Genomic DNA, 22,032 nt, shown 5'->3' on the forward strand with positions numbered 1-22,032 from the left:
GCCTGAGAGGAGTAGCCTTTCCTGGCCTCTGGAAATGCTTTGAAGGGCACAGATGATGCCCTCCTTGCATAAACCAGTCTACACCAGTTCAGGGATCCCCCAGCCCTTGCTCTGGTGTGAATTTGGACAAAGGAAAGGGGAGTGACCACTCCCTGTCCATCACCACCCCAGGGGTGGTGCCCAGCGCTCCTCCAGTGTGTCCCAGACCTCTGCCATCTTGAATACAGAGATGTGAGGGCACAATGGAGACCTCTGGGTGGCCAGTGTCAGCAGGTGACGTCAGAGACCCCTCCTGAAAGGCTCTTACCTGGTTAGGTAGCCAATCCTCCTCTGAGGGCTATTTACGGTCCCTCCTGTGGGTTTTTATTCAGATAACGACTGCAAGAGCTCACCAGAGTTCATCTGCACTTCTTTCTTCAACTTCTGCCAAGGATCGACCGCTGACTGCTCCAGGACGCCTGCAAAACCGCAACAAATTAGCAAGATGACTACCAGCAACATTGTAGCGCCTAATCCTGTGGCTTTCTCGACTGTTTCATGGTGGTGAAGGCTCTGAGGGCTGTCTGCCTTCACCCTGCACTGGAAGCCAAGATGAAATCTCCCATGGGTCGACAGAATCTTCCCCCTGCTAACGCAGGCACCAGACTTCTGCATCTCCGGTTCTCTAGGTCCCCTTTCATCTTGACGAGCGTGGTTCCTGGAACACAGGAGCTGGATCCACGTGACCCCGACAGTCCAGTGGTTTTTCTGTCCAAATTTGGTAGAGGTAAGTCCTTGCCTCCCCATGCCAGACAGTAATCCTGTGTACTGCGTGATCTGCAGCTGCTCGGGCTTCTGTGAACTCTTGCAAGGATTCCTTCGTGCACAGCCTAGTCCAGGTCTCCAGCACTCCGCCCTGCATTGCTCAACTCACTGAGTTGACCAATGACTTCGTGGGACCCTCTTTTGTTGTGCTGAGATGACTGCCATGCTCAGATCACTTGAATGCCTGTTCAAGAACTTCTGCGGGTGCTGCCTGCTTCTGTGTGGGCTCTCTCTGTTGCTGAGTGACCCCTCTGTCTGCTCCTCCAAGAGGCGACCTCCTGGTCCTTCCTGGGTCCTGGCAGCACCCAATATCTTCAACCATGACTCTGGCAGCTAGCAAGGCTTGTTTGCAGTCTTTCTGCATGGAAACAACTCTGCATCCTCCAGCACTCCGTGGGACATCTTCTGACTAAAGGAGAAGTTCCTGGCACCTTTCGTTGTTCTAGAGTCTTTGGCTTCTTCCACCCAGAGGCAGCCGTTTTGCACCTTCATCCGGGGATTAGTGGGCTCCTGCCCTCCTGGACACTTGCGTGACTCTTGGACTTGGTCCCCTTTCTGTGCAGGTCCTCAGGTCCAAGAATCCGTCTTCAGTGCTTTGCAGTCAGTTGTTGTCTTTGCAGAATCCCCTATCTCGACTTTACTGTCTTTCTGGGGTAGTATCTTGGACACCCTTAGTGTTTTCTTATACTCCCAGCGACCCTCTACACACTACACTAGGCCTGGGGTCCATTCGCGGTTCGCATTCCACTTTTGGAGTATATGGTTTGTGTTGCCCCTAGGCCTATTGTCTCCTATTGCATTCTATTGTGTTCTACAGTGTTTGCACTACTTTTCTAAGTGTTTTACTTACCTGATTTTGGTTTGTGTGTATATTTTGTGTATTTTACTTACCTCCTAAAGGAGTATATCCTCTGAGATACTTTTGGCATATTGTCACTAAAATAAAGTACCTTTATTTTTAGTAACTCTGAGTATTGTGTTTCTTGTGATATAGTGCTATATGATATAAGTGGTATGGTAGGAGTTTGCATGTCTCCTAGTTCAGCCTAAGCTGCTCTGCTAAACCTAGCTCTATCAGCCTAAGCTGCTAGAACACCACTAATCTACTAGTAAGGGACAACTAGACCTGGCACAAGGTGTAAGTACCACAAGGTACCCACTATAAGCCAGGCGAAGCCTCCTACATTGGTGGTGCAGCAGTGAGATAAGTACTTGTAACTGCTAAACCACTTTGTCATTGGTGCTTTTCATAAGAAAAACAAATACCAAATACTTCCGAATATACACAGTAATCTAAACAGTTTAACTTTCCTTCTCTAAAACTTTCTAAAAAGCTTCTGAAAAGTTTCAGAAAACTTTCAAAAGTTTGAAAAAGTTTGAAAAAGTGTTTCTCAGTTCTTTAAAAAGTCCCCAAAACTTGTTTTCTCTCTCTGTCCTAAACCTTTTTTATCATGTCTGCAGTAGAGCTTACACCCACAGTTGTCCAGGCAACATATGGGAATCTAAACTTTAAAATAATTAGGGGTTGCTCCATTGAAAGAGGTTTAGCAATTGGTAAGAATCCTACAAAAGATCTTATCCTTAGCCTTCTCCTAGAAAGTGACCAGAACCAGCCTGGCCCATCCTAGGATCAGAAGGTAGAGGAGGGGGCTACCCAGCCAGACTCAGAGGAGTCCCCGGAGGATGCTGGGGAGGGTTCTTCCAAGGACCTGTCAGCTAACAGGCCACCTAGTGACACTGGTAGTGGGAGGGGGTCACACACACTAGTAGGGCACCTTTCACTCCTAAAGGCCAGGTTACTAGGGTCCAGCAGGTTAGGGACAGGTCCAACTCTGCCAATTCCCACATTTCTTCTGTGTCTCACAATTCCCAAACCTCCCACTCTGATGATAACTTAATGGAAAAGGAACTCAGAAAGCTGAGATTGGAAGAGGCCAGGCTGAAGCTTAAACAGCAGCAGCTGGCCTTAGACAGGGAATCTCTGAATGTGGAAAGGGAAAGGCAGAGGTTGGGTTAGTTCCCCATGGTAGCAGCAGCAGTGCTTTTGATAGCAATCATGTTAGAGAGCAACATTCCAGAAACCTGCATAAAATAGTCCCCCCTTACAAAGAGGGGGGCGGAAATTTACAAGTGGTTTCCTGCACTTGAGAGGGCCTGTATGGTGTATGGTACTATTGGTCCCTCAAAGGCAGTGGGCTGCTATCTTGTGGCTATCTTTCACTGGTAAGGGTAGGGATAGGCTCCTTACTGTCAGAGAAAGTGATGCTAACAATTACAAAGTTTAGAAGGATGCACTCTTGGATGGATTTGGCTTAATCACTGAACAATACAGGATTAAGTTCATAGACACCAGAAAAGAGCTCTCTCAAGACTGGACAGACTTTGTAGACTGTTCAGTGAAGGCCTTGGAGGGTTGGGTACATGGCAGTAAGGTGACTGACTATGAGAGCCTGTATAATCTAATCCTGAGAGAGCATATTTTGAACAATTGTGTGTCTGATTTGTTACACAGTACTTGGTAGACTCAGATCTGACCTCTCCCCAAGAATTGGGAAAGAAGGCAGACAAATGGGTCAGTGAACAGAAAAGTTCATACAGGGGGTGACAACGATGGCAAGAAGAAGGATGGTAATGCTTCTGACAAGGGTGGGGACAAAGATAAAAAACATTCTGAGTCTTCATCACGCCCACAAAAATCCTTTGGGGGTGGTGCGTCCAAATCCTCTTCTCAAAATCAGAAAAAGCCATGGTGTTATTTATGTAAAGTTAAAGGCCATTGGGCAAGTGAACCCACCTGTCCAAAGAGAAACACCAAGGCTCCCACTATCACAACCCCAGCTGCAACCTCTAGTGCCCCTAGTAATAACAGTGGTGGTGGGAAGTCTACTACAAATAGCCAATCCAAGGGTATAGCTGGGTTCACTATTGGCAGTGTAGTTGGGGTTGGTCTTGTTAGGGAGACCACAGAGGCTGTTTTAGTCTCTGATGGTGGCATTGACTTTGCCACCTTGGTTGCTTGTCCCCTTAATATGGGTAAGTACAAGCAACTACCCCTAATTAATGGTATTGAGGTTGAAGCCTACAGGGACACAGGAGCCAGTGTAACTATGGCTATAGAGAAACTGGTTCACCCTGATCAACACCTACTTGGTCAGCACTACCAAGTGACTGATGCTCACAATAACACACTTAGCCACCCCATGGCTGTTGTGAATCTCAACTGGGGGGAGGGGGGTTACTGGTCCAAAGAAAGTTGTGGTAGCCACTGAATTACCTGTAGATTGCTTACTAGGCAATGATTTGGAGACATCAGCTTGGGCTGAAGTGGAGTTAGAGACTCATGCAGCAATGCTGGGCATTCCTGGGCATATTTTTGCTTTGACAAGGGCTCAGGCCACAAAGCAAAAATGACAGGGAAAATTGGATCCTGGAACAATGGACCAAGTGCTCCCAAAAGCTAGGGGTAGGAAGAGTGAATCCTTGCCCACTATCCCTCCCTCACCAAAAGATTCCCCTTTTGAGGAAGATGAATCCTCTCCCTGTGCAGAACCTACAACAGAGGAGCTGGCAGCAGACACTGCTCAGCTTTTGGGTGCAGGGGGGCCTGCTATGGAAGAGCTGAGTATGGCACAGCAGACTTCGCCCACACTAGAGGGTTTGAGATAGCAAGCTGTCAACAGAAGAATGGGGATGTCAGTGATAGCCATAAGGTGTTTTGGGAAGACAACCTCCTGTATACTGAGTCAAGGGACCCTAAACCTAGAGCTGCCAGGAGATTGGTCATCCCTTTGCAGTACAGACAGTTTCTTCTTACCTTGGCACATGACATTCCTTTGGCTGGGCATTTGGGCCAAAGTAAAACTTGGGACAGACTTGTTCCCCTGTTTCACTGGCCTCATACGTCAGAGGACACCAAAGAGCTTTGTCACTCTTGTGTGACCTGCCAAGGCAGTGGCAAGACTGGTGGCACTGCAAAGGCCCCCTTAATTCCACTTCCTGTGGTTGGGGTGTCCTTTGAAAGGGTAGGGGTTGACATAGTTGGCCCCCTTGGCCCTCCAACAACTTCAGGCAATACGTTTATCCTGGTGGAAGCAGACCATGCTACTAGGTACCCTGAAGCAATCCCCTTAAGGACCACTACAGCTCCTGCAGTGGCAACGGCCCTCCTGGGAATCTTTTCCAGGTTAGGTTTCCCTAAGGGAGTGGTGTCAGACAGAGGTAGTAACTTCATGTCTGCATGCCTCAAAGCAATGTGGAAGGAGTGTGGTGCAACATACAAGTTCACTACTCCTTATCATCCACAAACAAACGGTCTGGTTGAACAGTTTAATAAAACTCTCAAAGGTATGATAATGGGACACCCTGAACAACTCAGAAGGAGATGGGATGTCCTGTTACCTTGACTCCTTTTTGCTTACAGGGAGGTACCCCAAAAAGGAGTGGTCTTTAGCCCCTTTGAACTTCTCTTTGGGCACCCTGTGAGAGGTCCCCTTGCACTTGTGAATGAGGGTTGGGAACAACCTTTAAAAGCTCCTAAACAAGACATTGTGGATTATGTACTTGGCCTAAGATCAAGAATGGCTGAGTACATGAAAAAGGCCAGTAAAAACCTTCAGGCCAGCCAGGAGCTACAAAAGCAATGGCATGACCAGAAGGCTGTCTTGACCCAGTACCACCCAGGACAGAAGGTGTGGGTATTGGATCCTGAGGCTCCAAGAGCACTCCAAGACAAATGGAGTGGACCCCATCTAATTGTTGAGAAAAAGGGTGAGGTTACCTACTTGGTAGACCTGGGCACTGCCAGGAGTCCCCTTAGGGTGCTCCATGTCAACCGCCTAAAACCCTATTATGACAGGGCTGATCTCACCCTGCTCAATGCAACTGATGAGGGACAGGAAGAAGAGAGTGACCCTCTCCCTGATATCTACTCCACCACTGGAGCTGATGGCTTCGTGGAGGGAGTAGTACTTGCAGATTGTCTTACTGCTGAACAGAAAGACAACTGTGTAAATCTTTTAAGTCAGTTTTCTGAACTCTTCTCACTGATACCAGGTACCACTACTTGGTGTGAGCACACATTCAATACTGGAGACAGTTTACCTTCAAAAGTAAGATTAATAGGCAGCCTGACCATGTCAGGGACTGCATAAAACAAGTGGTTCAGAAAATGTTAGACTTAGGAGTGATTGAGCCTTCAGAAAGCCCATGGGATAGCCCAGTGGTGCTTGTCCCAAAACCTCACAGAAAGGATGGTAAAAGAGAGATTAGGTTTTGTGTTGACTATAGAGGGTTCAACCAAGTAATCAAGACAGATGCTCACCCTATACCCTGGGCAGATGAGCTGATAGATACACTGGCTTCTGCCAATTATCTAAACACTTTTGATTTAACTGCAGGGTATTGGCAGATTAAATTATCAGAATATGCTAAACCCAAGACTGCATTTTCAGCCACTGGGGAGCACCATCAATTCACCGTGATGCCCTTTGGTCTAAAGAATGCACCTGCCACTTTTCAAAGGTTGGGGGAACACGGCCCTACAAGGGTTGGAAGCTTTTAGTGCAGCATATCTAGATGATATAGCTGTCTTTAGCTCCACCTGGGATGAACACCTGGTCCACCTGTGGAAAGTTTTGGAGGCCCTGCAAAAGGCAGGCCTCACTATCAAGGCCTCAAAGTGCCAGATAGGGCAGCGGAAAGTGGTTTATCTGGGCCACCTGGTAGGTGGGGAACAGATTGCACCACTACAGGGGAAGATCCAGACCATTATGAAATGGGCTCCCCCTACAACTCAAACCCAGGTGAGAGCCTTTCTAGGCCTCACAGGGTACTATATGAGGTTCATTAAGAATTATGCCTCCACTGCAGCTCCTCTTAATGACCTCACTAGTAAGAAGATGCTTAAAAGGGTATTGTGGACAGCTAGCTGTCAAAAAGCTTTTGATGAGCTCAAACAGGCCATGTGCTCTGCACCTGTCCTAAAAAGCCCTTGCTACTCCAAAAAGTTCATAGTCCAGACTGATGCTTCTGAATTGGGGGTTGAGGCAGTGCTATCGCAGCTTAATTCTGAGGGCCAGGATCAACCTATTGCTTTTCTCAGCAGGAGATTGACCCCTAGAGAAAAGTGTTGGTCTGCCATAGAGAGGGAGGCCTTTGCTGTGGTCTGGGCACTGAAAAAGTTGAGACCATACCTGTTTGGTACTCACTTTATTGTTCAGACAGACCACAAACCTCTACTTTGGCTAAAACAAATGAAAGGTGAAAACCCTAAATTGTTGAGGTGCTCCATCTCCCTACAGGGCATGGACTATACAGTGGAACATAGACCTGGTAGTACCCATTCCAATGCAGATGGACTCTCCAGATATTTCAACTTAGACAATGAAGATTCATCTGGGAAAGGTTTGCCTTATTGTACCTCGTTTGGGGGGGGGGTTGTGTAGGAGAGTACCATCTTGCCTGGTATGTTACCCCCATTTTTACTTGTGTGTATGTTTGTTTTTGCCTGTGTCACTAGGATCCTGCTAGCCGGGACCCCAGTGCTCATAACATTGCCTGACTGTTCAGTGCCAAGCTACAAGAGGGTGGACACAGGATAATTTGGATTATGTGTGATTTACCCTGACTAGAGTGAGGGACCTTGCTTAGACAGGGGGTAATCTGACTGACAACCAAATATCCCATTTCTAACACGTCCCATGTCAGGCAGGGCTTAGCTGGTCCTAGTTGGTGTGTGGCTGGCAGGGCTTGGCTCCTACCTGCTGTGGTAGTTAGCCAATGGTATGCCAGTGTAGTCCATAATGCCCATTCTCATTCTCAGTGTGTGACAGTGATGTGTCTGCCATCTGTGCTGTTGGTGCTGAGATTGACCCTGTGCTCCCTCTCTCTCTCCCTCCCTCTCCTTTTGTCATCCTGTCCATGTGTGCATTAGCATCACCTGGCAAAGGAGCAGGGGCAGTGGCGAGCGAGGGAGCTGCAGGCCAGGGACCCAGGGGGCAAAGTCCACTGACACCGGGGGGGAGCAGTGGGATGGAGGGCGAGGGGAGCACACCGGCAGGGACAGGAAGTGACACCACTGACTCGATTCGTCCTCCGATGGGAGCCCCCTAGTGGTAGCAGACTCCTCTGGGACCACCCCAGCTACAGGTTCTACCACCAACCCCATACCAGCACCGCCCTCCCAGTAGTCCCCACCTAGTTTCCTGTGCCTGCTCACCCAGGAGGGTGGGCATCTCCTTCGCCCCAGGCACCTCAGACCCGGCCCCAGTCAGCCCTGCTTCCCTCATTGAGGAGGCAATTGACCTACTGATATCCATCTCTGTAGGGCAGTCAACCATTGTGAATGCCATCCAGGGGCTGGCATCTAAGATGCAGCAATGCAATGCCTTCCTGGAGGGCATCCACGGTGGGTTGGAGGCCCTACAGAGATTGTTTTAGGCTCTGCCCCCTTCACTGACGGCAGCCATTGTCCCTGTTTCATCTGTCCCCCCTCCTACTACCACTACCCAGTCCCAGTATCCTTACCCCTAACCCATCCCACACACACATTCTGACAAGTATGCACCCAAAACAACACACAAGACTCACACAGACAAACAAAGGCAGCACACTTCAGTCCACAAGCACTCACACAGCTAATAGATAGATGCACACACAACATCCACTGCCTCCACTGTCTCCCCCTCTTCCTCCTCCCTCACAGTCACATCCTCACTCACCTGCATGCACTGCGTCAACATGCCCAGACCCTGCCATCTGCACAGCCTTACCCACAGTCACCACAACAGCAGACCCGCAGACATGCACCCCACATGCGCAGTCACCACCACCACCACATGAAGCACACCTACACCAGACATCACCACAACATCCATCCACACTTCATGTTTGTCCTCCCTCACCCTGTCTGCCCCCCTGCAGTAACACAAACATGCTCACACTCAGACCCCCAATAGCCATCTACCTCAGACACGCACATTGTCCATGCACCTGCACCCAAGTCCAGCACACCTCTTCCTCTCACAACCACTCCCTCTACCTCCACTCCCATCTCTCCTCCCACATCCTGCCCCATTGGCCCTAAGAACCTTTTCCTTTCCCGCCTTGACCTCCTCCGTTCCCCTCCCCACATCCTTCACGTAAAAGGAAGGTCCCACCATCCCAGGTCACTACCTCAAGCACCCAGTCCGACACAGCTCAACCCCGAAAGTCTCCAGCTGGCACTATGGGGCACATGAGTGTTAATCGGGACCCAGGCAACATGAACACTCCCCCCCAAATGGAGGGCTAACGGCCGCCCCCTCCCAAACAGACTTGCAAGACTATGGGACCACCAACAAAACCCAATGCCAAGGAGGCCCCAACGAAGTCCCTGCCCAAAGAGGCCTCCCCAGAAACCAAAGGGCTAGGAGGAGCCCCAGACATCCAAGGCCAAGGAGCCAACCCCAGAAATCCAAGGCCATGGAGGCCCCCAGAAATCAAAGGGCAAGGAGGCACCCCAGACATCCAAGGCCATGGAGGCCCCCCAGACATTCAAGGGCAAGGAGCCCCCCCAGAAGTCAAAGGCCAAGGAGGCCCCCCAGACATCCAAGGCCAAGGAGGCCCCCACACACCAAAGGGCATAGAGGAGCCCCAGATATTCAAGGCCAAGGAGGCCCCCAGAAATCAAAGGGCAAGGAGGCCCCCCAGACATCCAAGGCCATGGAGGCCCCCCAAACATTCAAGGGCAAGGAGGCCCCCAGAAAGCAATGGCCAAGGAGGCCCCCCAGACATTCAAGGCCATGGAGGTCCCCTTGAAATCAAAGGGCAAAGAGACCCGCCAGACCCCCAAGGCCAAGGAGGCCCCCCAGACATTCAAGGCCAAGGTGGCCCCCCTGAAGTCAAAGGCCAAGGAGGCCCCCCAGACATCCAAGGCCAAGGAGGCCCCCCAGAAATCAAAGGCCAAGGAGGAGCCCCAGAAATCCCTTGATAAGGAGGATTCCCAGAAATCCCTGGACAAGGAAGAGCCCCAGAACTCCCTGGACAAGTAGGAGCCCTGGAAATACCTGGACAAGGGGGCCCACAGATATCCTTGGACCATGAGGCCCACAATATAGTGGCCTTGGAGCAGCATCCGGAACCAGAGGCCAAGGAGCAGCATCCAGAACCAGAGGACAAAGGGCACCATCAGTAACCAGTGGGCAGCCAGCCCCCTCCTCATCCTGTGAGCAGCCAGCCCCCTCCTCATCCTGTGGGCAGCCAGCTCCCTCCTCATCCTGTCGGCAGGGTATTGGGGTTCCAGGAGATCCCCATGGGCTGCATCATTTCTTTTGCCACCCAGAAGGAGCTCAGACAATTCTTACACAGGACTGCCACTTCAGCCTGAGTGAAATAACGTCCAAGTTATTTCACAGACATTTTACACTGCACTTAAGTAACTTATAAGTCACTTATATGTCTAACCCTCACTTGGTGAAGGTTAGTTGCAAAGTTACTTAGTGTGTAGGCACCCTAGCACTAGCCAAGGTGCCCCCACTTTGTTCAGGGCAAATTCCCCAGACTTTGTGAGTGTGGGGACACAATTACACGCGTGCACTACATATAGGTCAATACCTATATGTGGAGTCACAATGGTAACTCCGAACATGGCCATGTAACATGTCTAAGATCATGGAATTGTCACCCCAACACCATTCTGGTATTGGGGGAACAATTCCATGCATCCAGGGTCCCCACCATAGAGCCCGGGTACTGCCAAATTAACTTTCTGGGTCTCCTCGGCAGCTACCGCTGCTGGCAATCCCTCAGACAGGTTTCTGCCCCCCTGGGGCCTGGGCAGCCTGGTTCCAGGAAGGCAGAACAAAGGATTTCCTCTAAGAGAGGGTGTTATACCCTCTCCCTTTGGAAATCGGTGAGAAGGGCCTGGGAGGAGTAGCCTCTCCTGGCCTCCCGAAATGCTTTGAAGGGCACAGATGATGCCCTCCTTGCATAAGCCAGTCTACACCGGTTCAGGGATCCCCCTAGCCCTACTCTGGTGCGAAACTGGACAAAGGAAAGGGTAGTGACCACTCCCCTGACCAGTACCTCCCAGGGGAGTTGCCCAGAGATCCTCAGGTGTGTCCCAGACCTCTGCCATCTTGGATGCAGAGGTGTGAGGGCACAATGGACAGACTTCCTTTGTGCACAGCCTATCCCAGGTCCCCAGCACTCCGTCCTGCATTGCCCAACTCGCTGAGTTGGACTCCGACGTCGTGGGACCCTCTTTTGTTGCTCTGAGTTGACCGTCATCCTCAGATCTTCTAAGTGCCTGTTCAGGTGCTTCTACGGGTCCTGCCTGCTTCTGCATGGGCTCTCTGTATTGCTGAGCACCCCCTCTGCCTCCTCCAAGGGGCGACCTCCTGGTACTTCCTGGGCCCTAGCAGCACCCAAAATCCTCAACCGCGACTCTTGCAGCTAGCAAGGCTTGCTTGCAGTCTTTCTGCGTGGAAACAAATCGGCGACCTCCAGCACACCGTGGGACATCTTCTGACCAAAGGAGAAGTTCCTGGCACCTTCCGTTGTTGCAGAATCCTTGCCTTCTTCCACCCAGAGACAGACCTTTTGCACCTTCATCCAGGGTTTAGTGGGCTCCTGCCGCCCCTGGACACTTGCGTGACTCTTGGACTTAGTTCCCTTCCTTTACAGGTCCTCAGGTGCAGGAATCCGTCTTCAGTGTTTTGCAGTCAGTTGTTGTCCTTGCAGAATCCCCTACCTCGACTTTACTGTCTTTCTTGGGTAGTAGGGTAACTTTACTCCTACTTTTCAGGGTCTTGGGGTGGGGTATCTTGGACACCCTTAGTGTTTTCTTACACTCCCAGTGACCCTCTACACAGTACACTAGGCCTGGGGTCCATTCGTGGTTCGCATTCCACTTTTGGAGTATATGGTTTGTGTTGCCCCTAGGCCTATTTCTCCCTATTGCATTCTATCGTGATTCTACATTGTTTGCACTACTTTTCTAACTGTTACTTACCTGATTTGGCTTGTGTGTATATATTTTGTGCATATTACTTACCTCCTAAGGGAGTATATGCTCTGAGATACTTTTGGCATATTGTCACTAAACTAAAGTACCTTTATTTTTAGTAACTTTTGTGTTTTCCTATGACATTACGCTATATGATATAAGTCGTATAGTAGGAACTTTGCATGTCTCCTAGTTCAGCATAAGTTGCTCTGCTATAGCTACCTCTATCAGCCTAAGCTGCTAGAACACCTATGTTCTACTAATAAGGGATAACTGGACCTGGCACAAGGTGTAAGTACCACAAGGTACCCACTATAAGCCAGGCCAACCTCCTACAATATCTTCTTGTACTTTTACATACATGCAAGCTGACAACTGATTTTGGTGTAAAGGGCCTAGACATAGAGGTGCTGTGTCCTCTGTATTTCATTCTGTCTATATTACACATGTGTTTTCCACTGAGGGGTATGTTGGTATTTGTACCTTGTACTGGTGCCAGTCAGACACTGATTTGTGATCTACGTCAGTGACCCACTGATGCAGGCACTGACTATTGCAGTCCTCCCTTTGGGTAACCTATGGATACAATACTTCATTTGGATCCTAAAGTCCTATGCTGTCATGTTAAATTGTGATAGACTTGTGCAATTTGAATGTGAATATGTGAAAACTATGTTCATATTACAGTGTATACATTTGACTAGCACATGCCTTTCACTATGCTGTTTGTATGTATGTTGGGAGTTTTTTGTGTGTTAGTCCTTGCTTACAAACATTAGCAGGCTATTCATGTTATAAGACTGGTGGATGATGTACTGTTGCATACGTATGTCAATAATTACTCCAATACAATAGTATTGATAAGCAAATTTATTTTAGGCAGTGGTCCAAACTGACCATATGTTTTCCGGAGTTAAGAGAAAAAAAAGTTGACTAATGCTGCCCTTCTGCATGCCCCAGCAGCAGTGCTCAGTAGTCCTCTTCATGTTGTGGGGCATCATTGTCCTCATCCGCCTTCCTGGGGACATCCACCTGTTCCTCCAATGGGATGTTGGTCCTCACACATATGTTGTGCAATATGGCACACACAAATATGATTTTGCACACAAGTGTTGGTGAGTAAAGCTGTTTGCCTCCAGATACAGCCAGGCATCTGAAGGGGCCCTTTAGTATGCCAAATGTCCTCTGAACCATGTTCCTGATCTTTATGTGTGCCTCATTATATGCCTTCTCTGAGTCCATTTGTTGGGTGGCAAATGGGGTCATCACCCATGGTTGGATGAAATATTCCTGGTCTGCTGCAATGGGAGAGAGGAGACAGTGTTAGACTTGCCCTTGTGTAGCATTTACACTTGGCTGGCACAGCTGTGGAGCATGTTTAAATGTTGAGACTAACTTGACACATTGTGTTAGTTCCTCTGTGAATCCATGATTATATTGTTGGGTAGTAGCACTCCTTCCAGTTGTGTGTGCAGCCTCAGGGGCCTGGGGATTGTGTCATTTGAATAGCTTCATGGTTCACCCATGTAGTATGTGCATGATGTAGATGTCTGTAGATGCAGTAAATTCTTACCTGTCCAGTCAACATTTGTTCTTCAATAATTCTGCCACTTTTCCAACAGGGGGAATCCTAGCATTGAGAAAATGAAGCAGTAGGACCTAACCAAGTCCTACTGCCACACTCAAGGTTACTGGATCAGAGAGTAGTGCTTGGTTCTGCTTGACTAGCAGTCTCTTCAGCACACCCATCAGGAAGTAGTCAGACTCAACACAAATAAACTGTCTCACATTCATTCAAATATTTGTACTTTAAACACATTAGTCACAGCCATGCTAATTGTCATCTTTACAGGTTCCTATCTGGTCTATCATTCATTGTAGAAAGTCTTTACAAGCTACTAGGTCTTTGTTTTGTCTGTGTTCATAGTAATACCACTGTACACTGCTTTTCCTACTGGCATGACTGCACCATATGCAGAGTGAATTAGACCTTACTTTTTGCCCTGCTTTTGATTTTCCTGGCATGTGCAGTAAAAAGACCAGAAAGAATTAATAACTGGCTGAGTAACGTAGCACTAGCCTCTAGGTGGAAGCTAGTGAGTATGGGGCATTCTGCACAGGAGATGGGGAAGAAAAGGAACTGTGTGTCACTTTCAATTCTCACTTCCTAAGAGGAGTAGGGTATTTAGATCCAATGAAGAAATGAGAACGCTGAACAATATGTGAGTGCTTTCTTCCATCGGATAGCCTGTTTATGCCCTAAATGGCTGGGTGACATGATGCAAGGTGCGTTTTTGGAACTTGAAACTAGGGTGTAAGGGACAAAGAGAGAGCCTTTCAATCAGAGAAAGCCATGACAGCATCATAATTATGGGGACATATCTGATATGCTCTTGAGAGTACTAGTAATACACTTCATGATGTCAAAACAAATAATACAAGATTTGTTTTAACCTCTTAGCTGCTGGGCCTTTTCCCCCCTCCAGTGCTGAGCCCTTTTTTGGCTATTTGGGGTAGTTCACGCTTAGGACTTCATAAAGTTTTGTCTACATAAGCTATCCACGCCAAATTTGCATTCTTTTTTTCCAACATCCTAGGGATTCTAAAGGTACCCAGAGTTTGTGGGTTCCCCTGGAGGAGACGAAGAAATTAGCCAAAATACTGTAGAGCTAAATGTTTTTTTGTTTTTTTTAAATGGGAAAAAAGGGCTGCTGAAGAAGGGCTTGTGTTTTTTTCCCTGAAAATGGCATCAACAAAGGGTTTGTGGTGCTACAATCACCATCCTCCCAGCTTTCAGGAACAGGTAGACTTGAATCAGAAAACCATGTTTTTCAACACAATTTTGGCATTTTACTGGGACATACACCATTTTTACTATTTTTGGTGCTTTCAGCCTCCTTCCAGTTAGTGACAGGAATAGGCATGTAACCAATACTGGATCCCGGACAGCTAAGCATTCCTAAAAAGTAGATAAAATTCTGAATTCAGCAAGGGGTCATTTGTGTAGATCCTACAAGGTTTTCCAACAGAAAATAACACCTAAAATAAAAAAATATTGAAATTGAGCTAAAAAAAAACAGCCATTTTTCTCCACGTTTTACTCTGTAACTTTTTCCTGCAATGTCAGATTTTTCAAAAGCAATATACTGTTATGTTTGCTGGACTCTTCTGGTTGCAGTTATATATCGGGCTTGTAGGTTCATCAAGATCCCTATGTACCCAGAGCCAAAAAATGAGCTGCACCTTGCAATGGGTTTTCATTCTATACCGGGTATACAGCAATTCATTTGGTGAAATATAAAGAGTAAAAAATAGGTATCAAGAAAACCTGTGTATTTCCAAAATGGGCTTATGATAAGGTGTTGAGAAGCAGTGGTTATTTGCACATCTCTGAATTCCGGGGTGCCCATATTAGCATGTGAATTACAGGCCATTTCTCAAATAGACGTCTTTTTTACACACTGTCTTAAATTTGGAAGGAAAAAATGTTGAGAAAGACAAGGGGCAATACCACTTGTTGTGCTATTCTGTGTTCCCACAAGTCTCCCGATAGAAATGGTACCTCACTTGCGTGGGTAGGCACAATGCTCACAACAGGAAAGGCAACATGAACACATCACATTTTTACATTGAAATCTGATGTTTTTTTTGCAATGTGCCTAGCTGTAGATTTTGGCCTATAGCTCAGCCGGAACCTAGAGAAACCTACCAAACCTGCACATTTTTGAAAACTATACACCTAGGGGAATACAGGATGGGCTGACTTGTGGGGCTCTCACCAGGTTCTGTTACCCAGAATCCTGTGGAAACCTCACAAATTTGACCAAAAAAACACTTTTTCCCCACATTTCGGTGACAGTAAGTTCTGGAATCTGAGAGGAGCCACAAATTCTTTCCACCCAGCGTTCCCCCAAGTCTCCCAATAAAAATGGCACCTCACTTGTGTGGGGTGTGGGTAGGCCTAGCGCCTGCAACAGGAAATGCCACAAAACACAATGTGGACACATCACATTTTCCTAAAGAAAACAGAGCTGTTTTTTGCAAAGTGCCTAGCTGTGGATTTTGGCCTCTAGCTCAGCTGGCACCTAGGGAAACCTACCACACCTGTGCATTTTTGAAAACTAGACAACTAGGGGAATCCAGGATGGGCTTACTTGTGTGGCTCTCACCAGGTTCTGTTACTGTAGGAGGCTGGCCTGGCTTATAATGGGTACGTTGTGGTACTTACACCTTGTGCCAGGTCCAGTTATCCCTTATTAGTAGATTAGAGGTGTTCTAGCAGCTTAGGCTGATAGAGGTAGCTATAACAGAGCAGCTTAGGCTGAACTAGGAGACATGCAAAGCTCTTACTATACCACTTATATTACTTAGTACTATATCATAAGAAAACCCAATACTCAGAGTTACTAAAACTAAAGGTACTTTATTTTAGTGACAATATGCCAAAAGTATCTCAGAGTAGTATCTCCCTTAGGAGGTAAGTAATATACACACAATATAAACACACAAACCAAAAATCAGGTAAGTAACAGTTAGAAAAGTAGTGCAAACACTGAAGAACACAATAGAATGCAATAGGGAAAAATAGGCCTAGGGGCAACACAAACCATATACTCCAAAAGTGGAATGCAAACCATGAATGGACCCCAGGCCTAGTGTAGTGTGTAGAGGGTCGCTGGGAGTGTAAGAAAACACTAAGGGTGTCCAAGAGTAAAGTTACCCTACTACCCCAGAAAGACAGTAAAGTTGAGATAGGGGATTCTGCAAGGACAAAGACTGACTGCAAAGCACTGAAGATGGATTCCTGGACCTGAGGACCTGCAAAGGAAGAGGACCAAGTCCAGAAGTCACGAAAGTGTCCAGGTGGGGCAGGAGCCCACTAAACCCCGGATGAAGGTACAAAATGGCTGCCTCTGGGTGGAAGAAGCTGAAGATTCTGCAACAATGGAAGATGCCAGGAACTTCTCCTTTGCACAGAAGATGTCCTACAGTGTGCTGGAGGATGCAGAGTTGTTTCCACGCAGAAAGACTACAAACAAGCCTTGCTAGCTGCAAATGTCATGGTTGATGAAAATGGGTGCTGCCCGGGCCCAGGATGGATCAGAAGGTCGCCCCTTGGAGGAGGACACAGAGGGGATGCTCAGCAATACAGAGAGCCAATGCAGAAGCAGGCAGCACCCACAGAAGCACTTGAACAGGGGTTCAAGAAATCTGAGCATGGTGGTCATCTCAACACCTGAAAGGAGAGTCCCACGAAGCCGGTGGTCAACTCAGCGAGTTGAGCAATGCAGGACGGAATGCTGGGGACCTGGGCTGTGCTATGCACAAAGGAATCCTTGCAAAAATGCACAGAAGCCCTAGCAGCTGCAGTTCACGCAGTACACAGGATTACTCTCTGGCATGGGAAGGCAAGGACTTAATTCCACCAAATTTGGACAGATGGACCACTGGACTGTCGGGGTTACGTGAATCCAGCTCCTGTGTTCCAGGGACCATGCTCGTCAAGATGAGAGGGGACCCAGAGGATCAGTGATGCAGAAATGTGGTGCCTGCGTTAGCAGGGGGACGATTCCGTCGAGCCACAGGAGATTTCTTCTTGGCTTCCAGTGCAGGGTGAAGGCAGACAGCCCCCAGAGAGTGCACCACCAGGAAACAGTCGAGAAAGCTGACAGGATTAGGCGCTACAATGTCGCTGGTAGACTTCTTGCTACTTTGTTGCAGTTTTGCAGGCGTCCTGGAGCAGTCAGCGGTCGATCCTTGGCAGAAGTCGAAGAGGGAGATGCAGAGGAACTCTGGTGAGCTCTTGCATTCATTATCTGATGAGAAATCCACAGGAGAGACCCTAAAAAGCCCTCAGAGGAGGATTTGTCACCTAGTCAGGTAAGCACCTCTCTCTGTTGTCACCTGCTGGCACTGGCCACTCAGAGGCCTCCATTGTGCACTCACACCTCTGTATTCAAAATGGCAGAGGTCTGGGACACACTGGAGGAGCTCTGGGCACTCCCCTTTCCTTTGTCCAGTTTTGTGCCAGAGCAGGGGCCGGGGGATCCCTGAACCAGTGTAGACTGGCTTATGCAAGGAGGGCACCATTTTTGCCCCTCAAAGCATTTCCAGAGGCTGGGGGAGGCTACTCCTCCCCAGCCCTTAACACCTATTTCCAAAGGGAGATGGTGTAACACACTCTCTCAGAGGAACTCCTTTGTTCTGCCTTCCTGGGACTGGGCTGCCCAGACCCCAGGAGGGCAGAAGCCTGTCTGTGGGTTAGCAGCAGTGGTAGCTGCAGTGAAAACCCCAAAGAGCTAGTTTGGCAGTACTCGGGGTCCATGCTGGAGCCCCGGGGATGCATTGGATTGGCACCCCAATACCAGATTTGGGATGGGGGGACAATTCCCTGATCTTAGACATGTTATATGGCCATATTCATAGTTACCATTGTGAAGCTACATATCGGTATTGTCCTATATGTAGTGCACACGTGTAATGGTGTCCCCGCACTCACAAAGTCTGGGGAAATTGCCCTGAATTATGTGGGGGTGCCTTGGCTAGTGCCAGGGTGCCTTCACACTTAGTAACTTTGCACCTAACCTTCAATAAGTGAGGGTTAGACATATATGTGACTTGTTAGTTACTTAAGTGCAGTGTAAAATGGCTGTGAAATAACGTGGACGTTATTTCACTCAGGCTGCAGTGGCAGTCCTGTGTAAGAATTGTCTGAGCTCCATATGGGTGGCAAAATAAATGCCGCAGCCCATAGGGATCTCTTGGAACCCTAAATACCCTGGGTACCTAGGTACCATATACTAGGGAATTATAAGGATGTTCCTGTGTGCCAATCAGAATTGGTAAAAATGGTCACTAGCCTGCAGTGACAATTTTAAAGACAGAGAGAGCATACGCACTGAGGTCCTGGTTAGCAGTGCCTCAGTGACACAGTTAGGCACCACACAGGGAACACATTCAGGCCACAAACTATGAGCACTGGGGTCCTGGCTAGCAGGACCCCAGTGAAACATGCAAAAAACAAACTGACACAAAGTAAAAATGTGGGTAACATGCCAGGCAAGATAGTACTTTCTAACAGGGTCTTAGCTTCTTCAGTGCCCAGACCACAGCAAAAACTTCACGTTCTATTGTACTCCACCTACGTTCCCTGGGAAGTAACCTCCAGCTAATGAAAGCTACAGGTTAATCTAGGCCCTCTTCATTAAGCTGTGAGAATACTGCTCCAATACCATGCTATGAGGCATCTGTTTGCACAACAAACTCCTTGGAGTAGTCAGTTGCCTTCAGCACAGGTGCTGTTCACATGGCAGTCTTCAGGGCATCAAAAGCCGTCTAGCAAGACTCAATACAGATCACCTTTCTGGGCTGCTTTTTGGATGTCAACTCAGTCAAGGGAGCAACCATTGTGCCTGTGAGACCTAAAAAGGCTCTCACCTCAGTCTGGGTCTTGGGAGGCTCCCAAGCCAGAATGGTGTCAATCTTTGGCTGTGAGGGTATCACCTGGCCACTCCTCACCCTGGTGTCCCAAGTACACCACAGACCCCTGCCCTATTTGGCACCTTCTTGCCTTAATAGTGAGTCCTGCCTTTTGCAGGACCTCCAACACTTTACAGAGGTGTTCCAAGTGCTCCTCCCATGTGGAACTGAAGACAGCAATGTCATCCAGGTAGGCGGCACTGAACTCATCCAGCCCAGCCAACACCTGGTTGACCAACCTCTGAAAGGTGGCAGGGGCATTTTTCATCCCAATGGCATCACTTTAATCTGAAAGTGCCCATCTGGGGTAGAAAATGCAGACCTCTCCTTGGCCCCTCCAGTCAAGGCAATCTGTCAATACCTAGACGTTAAATTGTCGCCTAGGCTCTCATTATCACAATGAGACTACTGAATTTTTGGGTAGCTGGGTCGTTCACGGTGTGGGGGACTAAGTCTAACCCACGGCGAAGGACCACTGTCACCCTCATTCCGGTTTTACTCCGGCTAACTAGCAGTGCCTCATCTCTCCCAGAGGGAAGAGATGATTGGGCAGCCGAGCGCATGACATCTTAGTGCTTCCCAGGGAAGTCGTGGTCACTCAGATCCAAACCAGTTCTCTCATACACAGTGTGGTCTCATATATACAAAGGCAGTTTGAGTTTTAAAGATTGGTTTAATAAAACGACTGCATTTTAGATAACAAAGCGTGAGCCGCAATAACCAGAACCATACAACACAGTAGGGTTGAAATAGTAACGAGGAGAGTGAAACATAAGAATAACGCTATCATAGTGCTTCTAGATTACGTTCTCTCCTCTAAGTTCTATTTTGAGCCCAACATGTTAAGCTCTAATCCTGCCTTTTAGGTTCCCCCGGGAGGACATCAACCCTCATACCTGAGCAAAGGCCTGTGATCTGGATCAGCATCTGCAACAGGGCAGTCAGCGTCTAGTTGTGGTTCCCTGGTCGGAATCTCCCTCTTACGTGTACCAGGACTAGGAAGTGTTTTTATAACTAGCACGCCAGTGTTCCAAGAAACGTCCATACGTAAGAATGTGTACTTTCTACAAACCCTAAAAACTAAACTTCTACCACGTCTATCAGCAATGTACCAGACTGTATCCTTGACTGAAGCACAGAGCGAGCAAGAATGTATTGTTTGAGAACTCCGGTGCTGAAGAAAGCTAAACAGTGTGATAAAAGAAAATAAAACAAGACTGTGAAACTGGCTATTGAAAAATAACAGTGCGAGGTTAAATACAATGCATCTAGAACAAAGCGCATAGAGGCCTAATGCTTTAAGCAAGCGCGTAAAGGCTATATTAAAAAAGGCTACACTACACCCTCCCCTTGTCAGTAGAAAGTGGTTTCAATCTAGTCCTAAAAAATGGTCTATGTTAAAACAAAAGGTAACTAAAATGTTATATAATTTCAACAAGTCAAGAGGACACCAAAGCACAATAATCCTAAATTTAAAAATAAGAATGCGGCTAAAAGCCAAATTCATAGAACAGAGTCAATTTAGACCAAATCCAATTCAAACGGTGGTCATTGAAAGCAGGAGGTTTTCCACTTCGGCAGATGACAAAACCGGAAAATCCATGCCAAAGACTATTAAGGAGCAGGTGTGTTCCAAAGCCTCAGAACCAACCAAGACGGCATCCCGTGCAGGGCCTGTCAATGAGTTAATATCAACTTCCTCCAGGAAGGGTATTTCGTAATCAGCCTCACGAAGCAAACGCAGCCGCAGCGTGCATGTCTGGGAATAAGCCCTCATCGGGAACATCAACAGATCAGCATCAACCACTGGGGGGCGTTGCTGTGAGAGACAGACGACTAGTGGATGTTCAAACGAGCACCAACGGCACCGAAACACGGGCTGCACACAATCCAAAACCGGTCTGAATGACAGAGACCAGTCACACTCCAAATGTCCCAGGAGTGTTGCTCCGAAGTGCTGCATCATGCGTTCAAGACACAGCTGCGCTGATGGGAGCGCCCACATTCGTTCTTGTTGCAGCGGGACAGCCATTGCGGAAATACAGCAGCAACAGCAGAACGCCGGCTAATAAAGCCAAAGTGATCGGAAATACCCCAAAAATGCTTCCGAAAAATGAATGAATAGCCGAAGGTATCAAACCGAATATGGAAGAGAAGGTGTGAACAAAACCAACACCCAGGGCTTTGAAAAAATGTGCTAGTCCAGCTGAACGCATTAAATATACGTCCCACGAGTTCACCAAAGTGGCTCGGAAAGTTGGTATTTAACAGGGACTGTATTTCTGCTGATGACCTTGCCACCTGAAGTGCGTAGGTCTCGCGCGCAGATGTAAGGGCCACATGCTTTTGAAACAATAGAGCCTTTAGTCTACTTAACTTGTCGAAATTTACCTTGGAAGTAGCAATGTGAGGCCAGATATCTGCTACCTCCCTTAATTTAGGGGGGGAAACAACACATTCCTGCAGCAAGCAACGACCTTGGTGACTGAAACAATGTTAACTATTCCGGCCCGCATGCCACAACAGTCTTCACTATTGAGGAGGACGTAGTTGCAGTTTGAAAGCACCTGGAATGTGCGTTTAATCAAGGGGACCGGAACTCCCTTCAGATAGCAAGCCAGGTTCGCAACCGAGGCATTACATGCCCCATGCAAGGACAGCTGCTTACAAATCATCGAATGGCTAACTGAAGTCTTGCATTCACTACTGCTAAGAAAAACCTCTCTCAAGCCATTGAGACATTTGTACAAGAAGGGAAGTTCCCA

Source organism: Pleurodeles waltl, chromosome 8 (genome assembly GCF_031143425.1).
Source record: "Pleurodeles waltl isolate 20211129_DDA chromosome 8, aPleWal1.hap1.20221129, whole genome shotgun sequence".
Lineage (NCBI taxonomy): Eukaryota > Metazoa > Chordata > Amphibia > Caudata > Salamandridae > Pleurodeles > Pleurodeles waltl.